General features: G+C 35.1%; 1 protein-coding gene and 1 long non-coding RNA gene across 2 annotated transcripts in view; one reads left to right on the top strand and one right to left on the bottom strand.

Moving 5' to 3' along the window:
* GABA-B-R2 (gamma-aminobutyric acid type B receptor subunit 2) overlaps window positions 1-13,689 on the bottom strand; it is a 374,454-nt gene that overhangs the window by 323,095 nt on the left and 37,670 nt on the right. The window lies entirely within an intron of this gene.
* Window positions 7,368-11,949, top strand: LOC141480483 (uncharacterized). Its single transcript, XR_012464377.1, has 2 exons — window positions 7,368-7,907; window positions 8,219-11,949. It is a non-coding gene; the product is annotated as an uncharacterized lncRNA (long non-coding RNA).

The following is a 13,689-nucleotide window of genomic DNA, read 5'->3' on the forward strand; positions in this document are numbered from 1 at the left end:
ATTTTTTTGCCTATTAAGGATACCTTCACCAAAGGAAAAAAATGCCAGGGTTTAAGTTTAATAATTATAATGATTTTTATATCAACTTTCAATTCAGAAAAAGTTATTAATTAACAAATTTATAATTAACGTTGAAATTGGGATAAAAATTTTTTGACTGCGGATTATTGTTATTGATGTATCTCAAGATTACATGAATTTTTTCATTACCTAATATATACATTGAATATGTTTAAATATTTTTTTTTGTTTTTATGTCAGAGTGACGAAAGGCGCGCGGAAGCCAGACTACCCGCTTTTGGGTCTATTTTCAGGGCTCTGTAAAAATTATAAATAATCGAGATACAGTTTTGGGAGTCGGGACTTTTTTACGCAAATTCATTGATCTTTTCAAATCTTTTTTTAAATTTCCAAAATTTTGAAAATTTCCCGAGATATTGAGAAAAAACTAAAGTCCCATTTTTTTTCATTTGATTGTTTATAACTTTTGTAATTTTTATCGGCGCATTTTCGGACCGTTCCTTAAACTTTCTAGGCAAAAATACGAATCGAATGACACCTTGGTCATAATTTTTGGACAGGGCTGAAAAATGTTACAAAAAAAGTACATGTGAACTAGACTTTACAGAAAAAGCAGCACTTTGGTGAATTATTTTGATATTTTTGGTGATTCACCCCCTTCCAAAGAATTGATTTACTATTTTTTCATGGATTCAAATTCTATCAATAGTAACACTCGTAACTATGAGCGTAAACAACAATTCAACACAGTATGGTGTGGTTATTTGTGTTTGAAGTTTCTCCAAAACAAGACGTGGAGATAACAACAAAGCAGGGCATGAGGAACATCAACCCTTTGAGGATTAGTGGTTACTTAGGAGGACCACAATTCAAATGTCTTATACGAAACGGCCTACCGGTTATTCACATGCACCAGTATGCCAGATGGGTTGCCTAATGTACAGAGAGTCGAGAGTTTACCTCTGGCGTGCTGAAGCACGTGGAGGCGGGAAATACATTCATTTGTTCTTGTCGGTTGGTTGCTACTGTGACTCGCTGCTGAAAATTACTCTCAAACATCTTCTTATCATTAGGAATCGTAAAACAATGGCTGTAGGTTTAGTATTTGGATATTATCTATGAATGTGCGTGAAAGATTTGCATGAAAATAGTGTATTGCATTTCAGAGTCCTATATTTTGTTATGGTCATCTGAGATGACCGCTAGGCACTTCTATTTCGTGATTTGGTATTGTTTTCAGGAATGAAAAGACAACTTTGGAGCACTCGAGATTTACAAAATATGAATGCAGATGAGGCATATGCTTTGCTTGATGAAATTCCTAGCGATTCATAATCTATCGTATCAGATGTAGCAAGTATTATGGGTGATGAAACGGCTAATTTGCAGTAAGTAGAAAAATTCGACATTGAAAACATGAATATTGTTTTGGCGGATGATAACGTTGGTCCTATAGATGAAGCTATAGGGGGTCAAAGTGATAGTTTGGAATATGAAAGTGAGGATGAAATACCTTTACAACTTCTAGCAAGACAACTAATGGCAAAAAAACCGGTTGTTTGGACCCATCAGACAACTTATTGTACGAAACCAAACCCTTTTGTATCGACAACAGGTGGCAATTTATCGGACAATGTAGATAGTCCAACTGATATATTTCTGCAACTTTTTCCAGATGTCCTAATCCAGCAAATTACCTTTCAAACAAACTTGTATTATATGCAAAAAAAGAGGTGGGGGTGCGAATTACACCCCAACCACTGATGAAGAAATAAAAGTTTTCCTCGGGGTCAACCTGATGATGGGCTTGAAGAAGATGCCAAGCTACAGGGATTACTGGTCTGCAAAAAATGAACTCCGTGACCATTTTATTAGCAGTGTTATATCGCGTGACAGATTTTCGTGGTTGCTAAGCAACATCCATCTGAATGACAATTCGGTTCAACCTACAAAAAATGATACTAACTTTGATAAGCTGTATAAAGTTTGTCCACTTCTGTCAAAACTCCGCCAAACATTTATGTCTGCTCTAGAACCACATGAATTCCAAGCAGTTGATGAATCCATGATAAGATTCAAAGGGCGCAGTAGTATTCGCCAGTACATGCCGAATAAACCCATTAAGCGGGGCTATAAAGTGTGGGTCAGGTCAGATTCGAGTGGTTTCATGTGTGATTTCGAAATATACACTGGAAAAGTCGATGGCAATACAGACAAAAATTTAGGGATGCGCGTTGTGAAGAATCTTATTCCCACTTTGGTTGAAAAACACCACAATGTGTTTCGACAATTACTTCAATTCTAATGAACTTCAACGGTCGTTGCTATCGGAGGGGGTATATGCGTGCGGCACATTCAGGAAAGGCAGAAAAGATTTTCCAGAATTGAAACCTGACAAGGATATGAAACGAGGTGACATTGATTTTCGCGTTTCCAGTGATGGTCTGGCTGCATTGAAGTGGATGGACCGTAGGAGTGTATTGTTACTAGGAAATTACCTAGATCCTTCACTTATAGAAGTAGTAAGGAGGCGACAAAAAGACGGGGCTATTTTGTATGTTAGATGCTCTCGAATGGTTGTAGAATATAACTCTCATATGGGATTTGTGGATAAATTCGACATGTTGAAAAGTATTTATGAAACAGACCGAAAATCACATAAATGGTGGCATAGGATCTTCTTCTATTTTCTTGACGCATGTGTTGTAAATTCATTCATTCTCTTTCAACAACGCAGTCAATCAAAAAGCCTTACTTTGAAGGAGTTCCGCCTAAATGTAGCAAGAGGTCTTATTGGGGCAGTTGAACCAAACAAACGCGGAAGACCTTCGAGTGGAACGCCTCCCAATAATTTCAAGAGGAATGTCCCTTTGGAAGTAAGACAAAGCAAAGCATGTCATATGCCAGAACGATCCACAAAATTGAGATGTGCTCTTTGCAGTACCAGCCAGAATGTTTCCCGCACCATGTGGAAATGCGCAACTTGTAAAGTAGGTCTGTGCATAAAACATGACAAAAACTGTTTCGCTCAATATCACGCAAAGTAGATTCCATGAAGTTGCTATGTTCCTAGTGGTTACATAGGGTGACCACATCCTGCAGGATAATCCTTATGTTCTTAACTCAAACCAAATATTTTGTCACCTTCCATAATCATTAATAAATAGTTATATGAGGATTAATTTCATTTTATTAAGAAAAAAAGAAATCCGGCCTCAAAGGGTTAAGATGATGAGTCTTTCATTGATCTCATATTCCAGAGTACGCACTTTACGAAAAGTGAGTGTAAAGAACTCGCTCATATGCCTGAAGAAGTATTGATTGGATGTGCATCACATGAAAGTTCATCTGTATGGGATAAGTTACAATGAAACCTACAAAATGATATTGATGATGATGTATCAGTACTGCCAAGTCCATTACAATGATTCCACCAACAACACTAGTGATGCCGATGTGAATGATAGCCCACCTACGAGAAAAAATTTTTATTGTTATTATAAAGTGAATGATGTGAATGTAGTCACACATAATGAGATGGATAAATCACCAAAAAGCGACGTTTACTTCACAATTTCTGCTGTCAGCAACAATAGAAAAATGTGAAGCAGTGAAAATCCATCAGTCATGTCACGTACGTTTTCATTCTTGGGATACTCTAGTGAGTTGAGCACCAACTTCTCTCCACCCATCGAGTTGGATACCGGTAGTAATCATGGTTTGATTACACAATTTCTATTCCTACAACTCCATATTCAATATGGATGTGAAAAATAATGTTATCGGGCTATTCTAAAAAAGCTAACTCACCCCGACCATTATGAAAATTTCACCTGGGGTATGTGACATTGATGAAATCAATGAGGCGATTCAAAAACCCATCAAATTCATAGAAATACAATCGGAAAAGGGTGTTGAGAAAAATATCGATGAAGTATTTCTCCTACATGCGAACAACAATACTCTCAAATGTGGTCGAAATATTACATCAATCTCTCATAAGAACACACTACTGCTGAACTTTTAGGATTCGAAGCCATTTAGCATCGATGAAACACATGAATCAACATTGCCCGTAAACATCAATAAGGTGAGAATTATTCCTGTGAATTGTAATTTCACAGCTGGAGCATATTCAAATGGCGATGAAATCCATAGCATCTTTGAATTTGATATTGATGTAGATCTCGGTTACAAACTCACCAAGGATGGAAACTTCGATTTGGAAAATAAACGTTTAAAAAAAGCAGAGCCTAAAGAGAGTACGGATTGTGCTAATCGTGGATATGCTAGTTTTTGCATCTCAAAGATGAGAGGAGAATTAGATTCTGATAGTGATAAAATTGATTTGAAATTAGATGGACTGAAATTAATAGAATTTGTAAGAAATTGTGAGCATATAGAAAAGAATATCAAATCGATGCAATCCGATTTGAAAAAAAAAACTCTCGTTAAGCATTCAAACGATTGAGTAAAAACGGTGGTGAGCGATGACCAATTTCATCTGTGAACAAATCAGTATAAAGCTAGAGCTAGAGCTGATGAAATTGTAAATCAGTATTCATTACTTCCTGACGCTGAGCAGAAGATAATCATTAAGTAGAAGGTAAACATTAATAAACAATGATTATTTAATAAGCGATTATTGTTTCTGAAAAAAATAGGTTGTGCTTCAATAGTCAGCGATTTCAGCAGCGGCATCAGTTGAATCAGCGTAATGCATCTGGTGGCGACTATGATTATATGCATTTAAAGAAGAGAAAATCTAAAATCCATATTAAAACTAATCAAGTATCGGCCAGCTCTATTCAATTCTTGGAAATCTAAAAGTCGATTAATTTCCCCTATATCTGCCAAACGGTAAAGATATAGAATAAACGCTAGTAGCCTAACCTTCCTCAAATTCATTAGCTTGGCGATCATAACTACAAGTAATAAGTAGATGAACAAGGTGGGAACGAGCCCAAAATCCCATTTATTTTCTTATGGAGCTAAACTTTTTGTAATTTTTGGTTCAAACAGGAGTGGGGGAAATGTGTGACGTCATCAACGCAGGATGGAACGAGTATCGTAGCGATTCCCGCCCCACGGCCCCCTTGGTACTTCACCTAACCTATCAGCTCCCTTAGTACTCCGCCCTCGGCTCCCTTGGGATTCCGCATCAGCGCTCAGACCTCCTTGTCACGTGATTTTACTAAAAAAAAAAGTTTATAGTTATGAGATTCGAACCTGGATCGTCCGCGCCGTAGACATTGTCCTTAGCCTCTACACCATCGTAAGATATTGAAGTTAACTGCGAATGTTGGGTATTTATAGCGTTAGTTTTGTCGGGACCGAAATTGACTCATTCATTATACTTGACAGTATTTTTATTTTTGATTTCCGTAGAATGTACTCGTCATTATCATATTGAAGATAGGAAAATATACTTAGATTTGGGAAATAATTAATATTTCATGTAAAGATGTGTATGTGTGTGTAAGAGCGAGAGACGCGTGTGACGTAATCGATGCAAAGAGAGATGGAGATCGAGATTTACCGGTTGCTAGTGCAAGCAGGTGTTGCCAGTTGTACAATAAATCAATGTTTATGGAGTAATGTAGCGTTGCCGGTTTGTAAATTAAGCGTGAACTACTCGACGAAAATTGGAAGCGCGAAAATGATATATTTTGTAATAATGAATCAGATTTAGAAAAAATATGACAACTCAACCTGCGATCCGTCATTGTATACGGGGTGTCTCAAAATACATCATTGAAAACAAACATGACGTCGAAGTGTACATTGTGCGTCAAAATATACCATTTAACAAAAAACATGTCGGTTCAACAGAAGTCTAGCATTCCAACATGCCAAAAGGGCACTACGTCTCGTATCTTTGTTAACCAAGTTAGCATCATCAGGAGAAAGAGGAGATCCAAAAGTGTCGAGAGGTTAAGCTTTGTGGACTCAACGTGCGGGCAATGGGGAAGCGAAGTATTCGACAATGACATTTCAAAATACGTTATTTTGCATAGTTTCGAAGGAAAACGATGTTCCGTACGTCGGTGGTAAACAAAAAGTAGTAATTAAATGGCATTCAGGGAATACAGAAGTAAAGTAGAGGAATTTGAGAGACGTGTCCAAAAAATAAGTAAAGATATTCAATTATATGAGGAAAAGAAAATGGTTCTCAAGCAGTTGAATAATTTACACATTCAAGACAAAGTGTTCCAGCCTCAGAGTGTAGAATATGTCGTCAACGATGCTGAAAAACAAATTTTGTACTTCCGACGACAATAATTTCTGTTCAATATGTGAACGTACCGAATGTGGGTGAAATATATGCGTGAAGGCTAGTGTAAACAATGGAAATCGATTCGTTCGACATCAGTCAATGAGGGTATTTGCGTAGGCGCAATTCCAAAGAATACACCATTCAAATGTGAATTGGAAAAGATATTTCAAGATCTTCGTCATTAAAAAAAAACTGTTGAATTTGTTCCAGAACACGCAACGAGGCAAGAGAAAAAGAAGTCATGAATGTAATTTGACGTTTATAGAGTTATCATAGAATCTACGATGTCAGCATGTATTCTAATTAGACTTGTACAACAATTATGAATTTTAATAAAAAAAATGAATATTTTGATTGAAACAGTAATTTTTTTGTTTTATTCCAAGTTAGTAAAAATATATAATATAGGTATGCAGCATTATCGCTATCACTTATCGATAAAACCAGAAACGTGGCTCAAAGTGACGAAACAAAGGCTCTTTGTTTGATTGCATATGTCATCACCTATTTTCCTATTCTTACCCAAGGTGACATTGATCACTGTCAATGCCGAATCAGCACCCAAAGATATGCAGTTCTCAAAGCGACAGAACAAAGGCTCTTTGTTTGGTTTTGAAATATGTCATCACTTATTTTCCTATAAATACCTCCTGCGAGGCAAAATGATGAGTTAGTTGTATTAGTGGTACTAGTGACAAGTGCAATGATTTTATCTGAAAGTAAGTGTTTTTCATGTTCACTTTATGAATTTTTATTGCAAGATTTTTTATACGTTTTTGACTTTTTCACAAAAGAATTTATTCAAATGTAATTTAATTCGAAGGTCGTGAGAGTTGTTGTTGAATTATAAATAATTCTCCAAAATTTTTCTCAAATTAATATACTTGAGTGTTTTTCTATACATAGTTTTTGAGGATTAACGTTTTTTTCAATTATTTTGTAATACAAAACGGTTCAGAGGTATTTACGTATTCCTCAAGCCAACCCTGGACTACTATTTTTATTCTACATACATCAGAAGACAAGAAATAACAATTACTGATATTTTCCAATCTTTAATAATAAATAAAAGATAAAAACCGCTAATTGCTGACATCCATTTTTCTCGAATACTATCTCTTACAGTAATTATTGTATCGTACAATTTGTTTTGATGTTAGATGGCAGCCTCAGAACCGGAAAACGTGATTATGAATTTTACTCGAGAATCATCCAAGCTGAATAAGAATTTTTCTCGTATTTTATCTAGTTGCCTTTGACAATGCCATATCTTGTCTATATACACATTTATTATGTAGTAAACAGAAGCTCATTTTGTGAGCAGCTTTCTATTTGAATAAAACGCATAGTAAGTTACGAATAACTTTCATTCATGTTGTCGTTTATTGAGAGAGTGTTCGTATAATTTGAAACATTGTTTTTTTATTTTTGGTTTCTCGCAGGTGGATTTCCTGAAATTCAAATTCAGTCGTGAAGAGGGAACCAATTAACAACAACAACAATTTGTTACCACACCGAGTGACGGAGGAGTATCACCCCCATTTAGAAGAATTTTGTATCAGGAAAATACGCTGGCGAGATGTTTCATTTGAAATTGTACGAAATTAAGGTTAGTACTGCATTTTTTCTTTGTTCAATGTATGTATAGAGTTTGTGGTTGTATACTATATTTTTGTTCCACTCAAAAAGGTTTTCATTCATAGATATGATCCTCATAAAGAAGTGTTTTCAATATTTTTTATGTGTTTAGTACTTGCAGAACATGTGTTTTAAATTCGTTGTTTTGAATGACAGTTGATTTTTTTAATTATAACTGTGGCTCGCTCATTTTTCACAATCACTCCATGAACACATCACCCCCACTCTTGAATTTTATTTTTCTCTGGTGTATATTTGTATTGAAAATCAAATTTATTTCAGAACACTACATCAACGTGTGCAGTATCAGTTCAGTCATCTCAACAACTACATCCAAATCCAACTTAGCAACCTTTCCAGGACGAGTTTCAAATTACAGCAGCTTCCAGAACCATCTCAACAGTGTCCACAGAACGAAATTCAATTCTCTGCAGCTTCCAAAATCGACTCATAACACCTAGAATTTCATTTGTGAACAAAATATCGGTGAGTCATGTCAATAAATAAAATCCAAATGGTCGATTTTCCAAAAATCAAGTCGGTAATTGATAAATACATTTTACACATCAAAGATAATTATTCGGATCATATTGTCAAACAAGCTATACAATTTATTAATAAACATATAAAGAAATGCGGTTTAGCTATGAAAAAAACAAAATTTTTGGTTTGAGAAAAAAAGAAAATAATTACACAAATTGGGGAATTGAAACGCTTCAAAGTGATTATGAAAATGATGAATAATAAACGTATAGGCTCGGATTTGAAACGACGAAGCACCAGGGTGAAGTGGCAAAAAAATGTTAACAATGTTTTCAATAGTAGAGTAACAACGGGGGTAATCATCAATTTAACTCATAAAGATCCTAAAAAGTTTCTAGACGATGCTTTTTCATTATTCAAACGTGAGATTTCCAGAATTTTGAAACAAATGTCATGCCTCAAAGGTAATTTTACTTCATCAGGGGATTTTATTAAAAAATCAAATGATGGGGAAATTGTTGATCGCAAATATTTCAGTACGCCAAATAAAGTTATCGATTCAAGTACGGACTTGGCTGCTTGGTACAATGAAAACGCTATGGATGTTATATTGAATAAATTAGGCGAATTCGAAGAGCAACAGTCGGGGTGGGCTTTGAGTAAAATGATTTTGTTGGAAGTAGCAATTAATAAATATGTGATTGGTAACGGTTCTTCTTTCATTCCACTGCCGCAAGAAATCGCAAGAAAGCAGGCATGCATTAATGTACGAAACGATGACGAAATGTGCTTCTATTGGAGTATTATTAGCGCCTTGTATCCTATAGCGAAACATCCACAAAGAGTGTCAAAATATCCACACTATTCTACAGTTTTGAATACTACAGGGCTGAATACTCCAATGGATTTACATCAAATTTCCAAGTTTGAAAAACTTAAAGATATTTCTGTAAATGTTTACACTTTGGAATTGAATCAAGCAAAGGAAAAATCATTTTTTGTAGTAGTACCTGTCAGACTCACGACAACAAAACGAGACAGACATGTTAATTTGTTATTAATTGAAGACAAGACAAATATTTTCCAAAATTGAACGATTATGAGGCTCCACCCATTAATGACGATGACGAGACTGAAATTAAATTCCATTATTGTTGGATCAAAGACATATCTCGATTATTAAGTAGACAACTGAACAAAAAGAAAGACGAAAAATTATTTTGTGATAGATGCCTCAATTATTTTTCAAGCCAGCAAAAATTAAATGATCATACTGTTTTGTGCGAAAAAGTGAATGATTGTAAAATTCCCTTTCCTACATACTAATATGTGGAATTTCGAAATTATGTTTATAAACAAAAATGTCCGTTTATAATTTTTGCTGATTTCGAGTCACTGTTGGAAAAATGTAACGAAAGCATATCTAACAAAACTACAAAATACCAAAAACATATACCTTTCAGTGCAGGCTACTACTTCAAGTGTTCCTATGATGACAGTCTCTCTCATTTCAAAAGCTATCGAGTTGAAGACGGTATAAAATGGTTTGCCGATGAGTTGTCTGATATTGCAAAATTTGTTGAATCTAAAATTAAGAATATTGAGCCGATGAAAGTGCCTTTAAATGATATCGGTGCTGCAACGACTTGACATATTTGCGAAAAGATGTTATCGTGTACGATCACGATCACTATACGGGGGCGTTCCGCGGTTTTGCACACCAAGCCCCCTGTAATGTCAACTTTCGAAAATTATTCGTGGTACCCATTACTTTTTATAATCTTTCAGGATACGACAGTCACTTCATTATCAGATATATCGCAAAAAAAGGCTGTGTGAGCATACTTCCCTCAAATAAAGAAAAATACATTTCCTTTACACAAAAGGATGCTGAAACTAAAATTAAATTTCGATTTATAGATTCTTTTCGATTCATGGGAATATCGTTGGATGAGTTAGTATCTACATTGGATCAAAATGATTTGGAAATTTAAAAAAAAGAATTTAGTCATTTAGATGAGGAGAAATTCGCTCTTCTCACCAGGAAGGGAGTATTTCCGTATGATTATATAGATAGCATGGAAAAATTGAACATCACCGAGTTACCATCACGAGAAGAATTCTATAATAAATTGAATGATGATTACATAACAGAAGAGAAATATGCTCACGCACAAAATGTTTGGGAATCATTCGAAATTACAAATTTGGGATCGTATACGGACAGATATTTTATTACTGGCAGACGTTTTTGAAAATTTTCGTCAAAAAAGCATGGCAACTTATGGGTTGGACCCCACATGGTATTATACTATGCCTGGGTACACGTGGGATGCCATGTTGAAGTATACGAAGTGTAAATTACAAATTTTAAAAGACATTGACATGATTATGTTTGTAGGAAAGGGGATCAGGGGCGGAATATCGGTTTGTTCAAATAGATATTCTGAAGCAAATAATAAATATATGGAAGCATACAATCCCGAAAAACCTTCAAAATATCTTTTATATTTAGACGTCAATAATTTATATGGGTGGGCAATGTCTGAATTTTTACCTTACGACGGTTTTCAGTGGGTAGAAAATTTTGTCAAAGATGTAACTGAAATTCCTGACAATGCTTCAGAAGGCTACATATTGGAAGTCGATTTGGAACACCCTGAGAGATTACATGATTCACATAAAGATTTTCCGTTTTGTCCAGAGCATCAAGCACCACCAAATTCCAAACAAAAAAAATTATTGGGTACCCTGTATAATAGAAACAAATATATTTTGCATTATCGCAACTTGAAACAAGCATTGAAAAACGGTTTGATTCTAACAACAATCTGCATGGCTGCGTCCCTACATCGAGTTGAATACTCGTCTAAGGGCTGCAGCCACCAGTTCTTTTGGCAAAAATCTATATAAACTAATGGTAAATGCTATTTTTGGGAAAACGATGGAAAACATTCGATTTCACAGGGTGGTCAAACTTGTGAATTCCTGGAACGGTCGTTATGGCGCCAAAAATTTAATTGCGAGCCCTCGATTTCAGAGTCGAACCGTTTTCGATACAGACTTGGTGGCTATTGAATTGAAAAAGACTGAAATTGTTTTCAATAAACCTCTGTACATCGGAATGCCAATTTTAGATATTTCAAAAACATGCATGTTCGATTTCCATTACGATTTCATGATGCCCACTCTAGGTATAGAAAATTGCAAGTTAATGTATACAGATACAGATAGCTTCATCTACGAAATAACGTGTGAAGATGTCTATTCAGAACTCATCAAAAATAACCTATCAAAATTTGATACTTCCGATTATTCGCCCGATAATAAGTTTCAAATTCCACTTGTGAATAAAAAAATTCCTGGGTTAATGAAAGATGAAGCAAATGGTAAAATCATCGAGCACTTTGCAGGGTTACTTTCCAAAATGTACACCTACAAAGTGCAGGGTGGAAAAGTTATCAAAAAATCAAAGGGAATTCGATATAATGTAGTCAAAAATAAAATTGATTTCAAAGATTATATCGATTGTCTCACAAATTTTAAAGAAAAAATATGTGAGAAGTTCACTATTCGATCATACGCTCACGTTTTCAGTATCAAGCAGGTGAAAATAGGCTTGAGTCCACACGACGATAAACGAACATTAATCCCCAAATCATCCGAAACTTTACCTTGGGGGCACTATAGCTTGAAATTAGGTTATCATTTGGATTTTATTTCTATTGATGTGATTAATTGATATATTTTGTCCTTGTTTGAATATGACTGATAGGTGTGTGTTACTCTGAGAATTTTCAACAGCGGTAGGAGACCACCAACTTTTCAAGAATTGACTGCAAACAGAAATATGTTTGAGTATTTCAGTTTTTGTTTTTATTATTGTACATGTACACGTTGATATAATTTGAATGGAATATATTGAAATTTTGTATACTTATTTATTGTTGTACACACACGTTGATAAAATTTGAATAAAATATATATTGAAATTTTGGTGTTTTATTCCATCAAACAACTTTTTAAAGCTGATTTTTTTCCATCTTATACATTAGATGAAACAAATGTTACAACATTTTCTCATTTATTACATAAATCATACACTATTTTTTGTTTATAATAAAATAAATATTCACGTAAAGCATTAGCATACAGACTATCTAGAGCTGAGGCTTGATAAAAACCTTCTATGATTTCTTCCAAAGGTAAATTAGTTTTATTCTCACGTAATCATGATTTCATTATATTGAAAACACCTCGATAATAATCACAAAAGTTCAAAGCATCCAGCATAGCGATACGGTCAGATAGCACACCAAAGTTAGTATTCAGGATCTCGTTTACATCTCGTTGAAACAGCTCCATGTTCGTGGTGTCCTTGGAAATGGAAACTTGTTTGGTATTACTTTCGATGTACTGTGTGACGTAAATGTAATCCCCGCAACGTGTTGTAATTGGATCATATTCGTCTACATATCCATCGATTTGTGATTCAAAGAAATTTTCCTTCATTTGTTGCAGGATGTCGATGAGGGTCGCCCATTCATAACTTGTCAAATTGATGGAACGAATGGAGAACTGCTGCTTCAAAATTATGCATGGGCTGAAGTCTCTGCAGGGACTTAGGCCACAACGAATTTCATAAGATGACATGAGGAATGCCATCAACAGCAATTGATGTTCGTTTCGAGCAGCCATTTCGTATTGCTCCAATGCTCTGTCTATTGCATTTAGAGTTTCATTGTAATCTTCACCATCACTGTCGAACATTACTTCAACTTCACTACCGTAACCACTATCGAGAGACATTTTCAAACTGAATATCCACCTGTGTTTGCATGCGCTCTTATAGCTTCAGATCACGTGGTCCGTTTCAGATATTGTGCGTTTGTTAAACAGACAAATATTTCTTCACAAAAGGCCCTTCCAATACATTGTCAGTGTGCTTGTTTTCCATAAGATTCTATACAAAATCGACATTTTCAATCCAACTGTTGTGTTTGTTATCCAAACCCAGCCATTTTACGTACATTTTTTATCTTTCTTCCTCAAGACTTTTTCAACGAGATATATATCAGGATTTGCAGTTTTTTGTAATTCTTCTCCATAAAAAGCACCCCTAATAGGTGCACCCTGCATATCTTCTAGCATGAAGGTGGCATGGTTGGTAATATTGACTTTGATAATTTTGAAGAATTCCGTAGTCCGATTGGGCGTATAGCCTTTTTCAAAAACGTGTTACGCCTTACTGTTTCGTACAACATCACCGA

This window comes from Leptinotarsa decemlineata, unplaced genomic scaffold, assembly GCF_025532065.1.
Source record: "Leptinotarsa decemlineata unplaced genomic scaffold, Ldec_3_MD MMD2_P_RNA_scaffold_9, whole genome shotgun sequence".
In the NCBI taxonomy this organism is placed as follows: domain Eukaryota; kingdom Metazoa; phylum Arthropoda; class Insecta; order Coleoptera; family Chrysomelidae; genus Leptinotarsa; species Leptinotarsa decemlineata.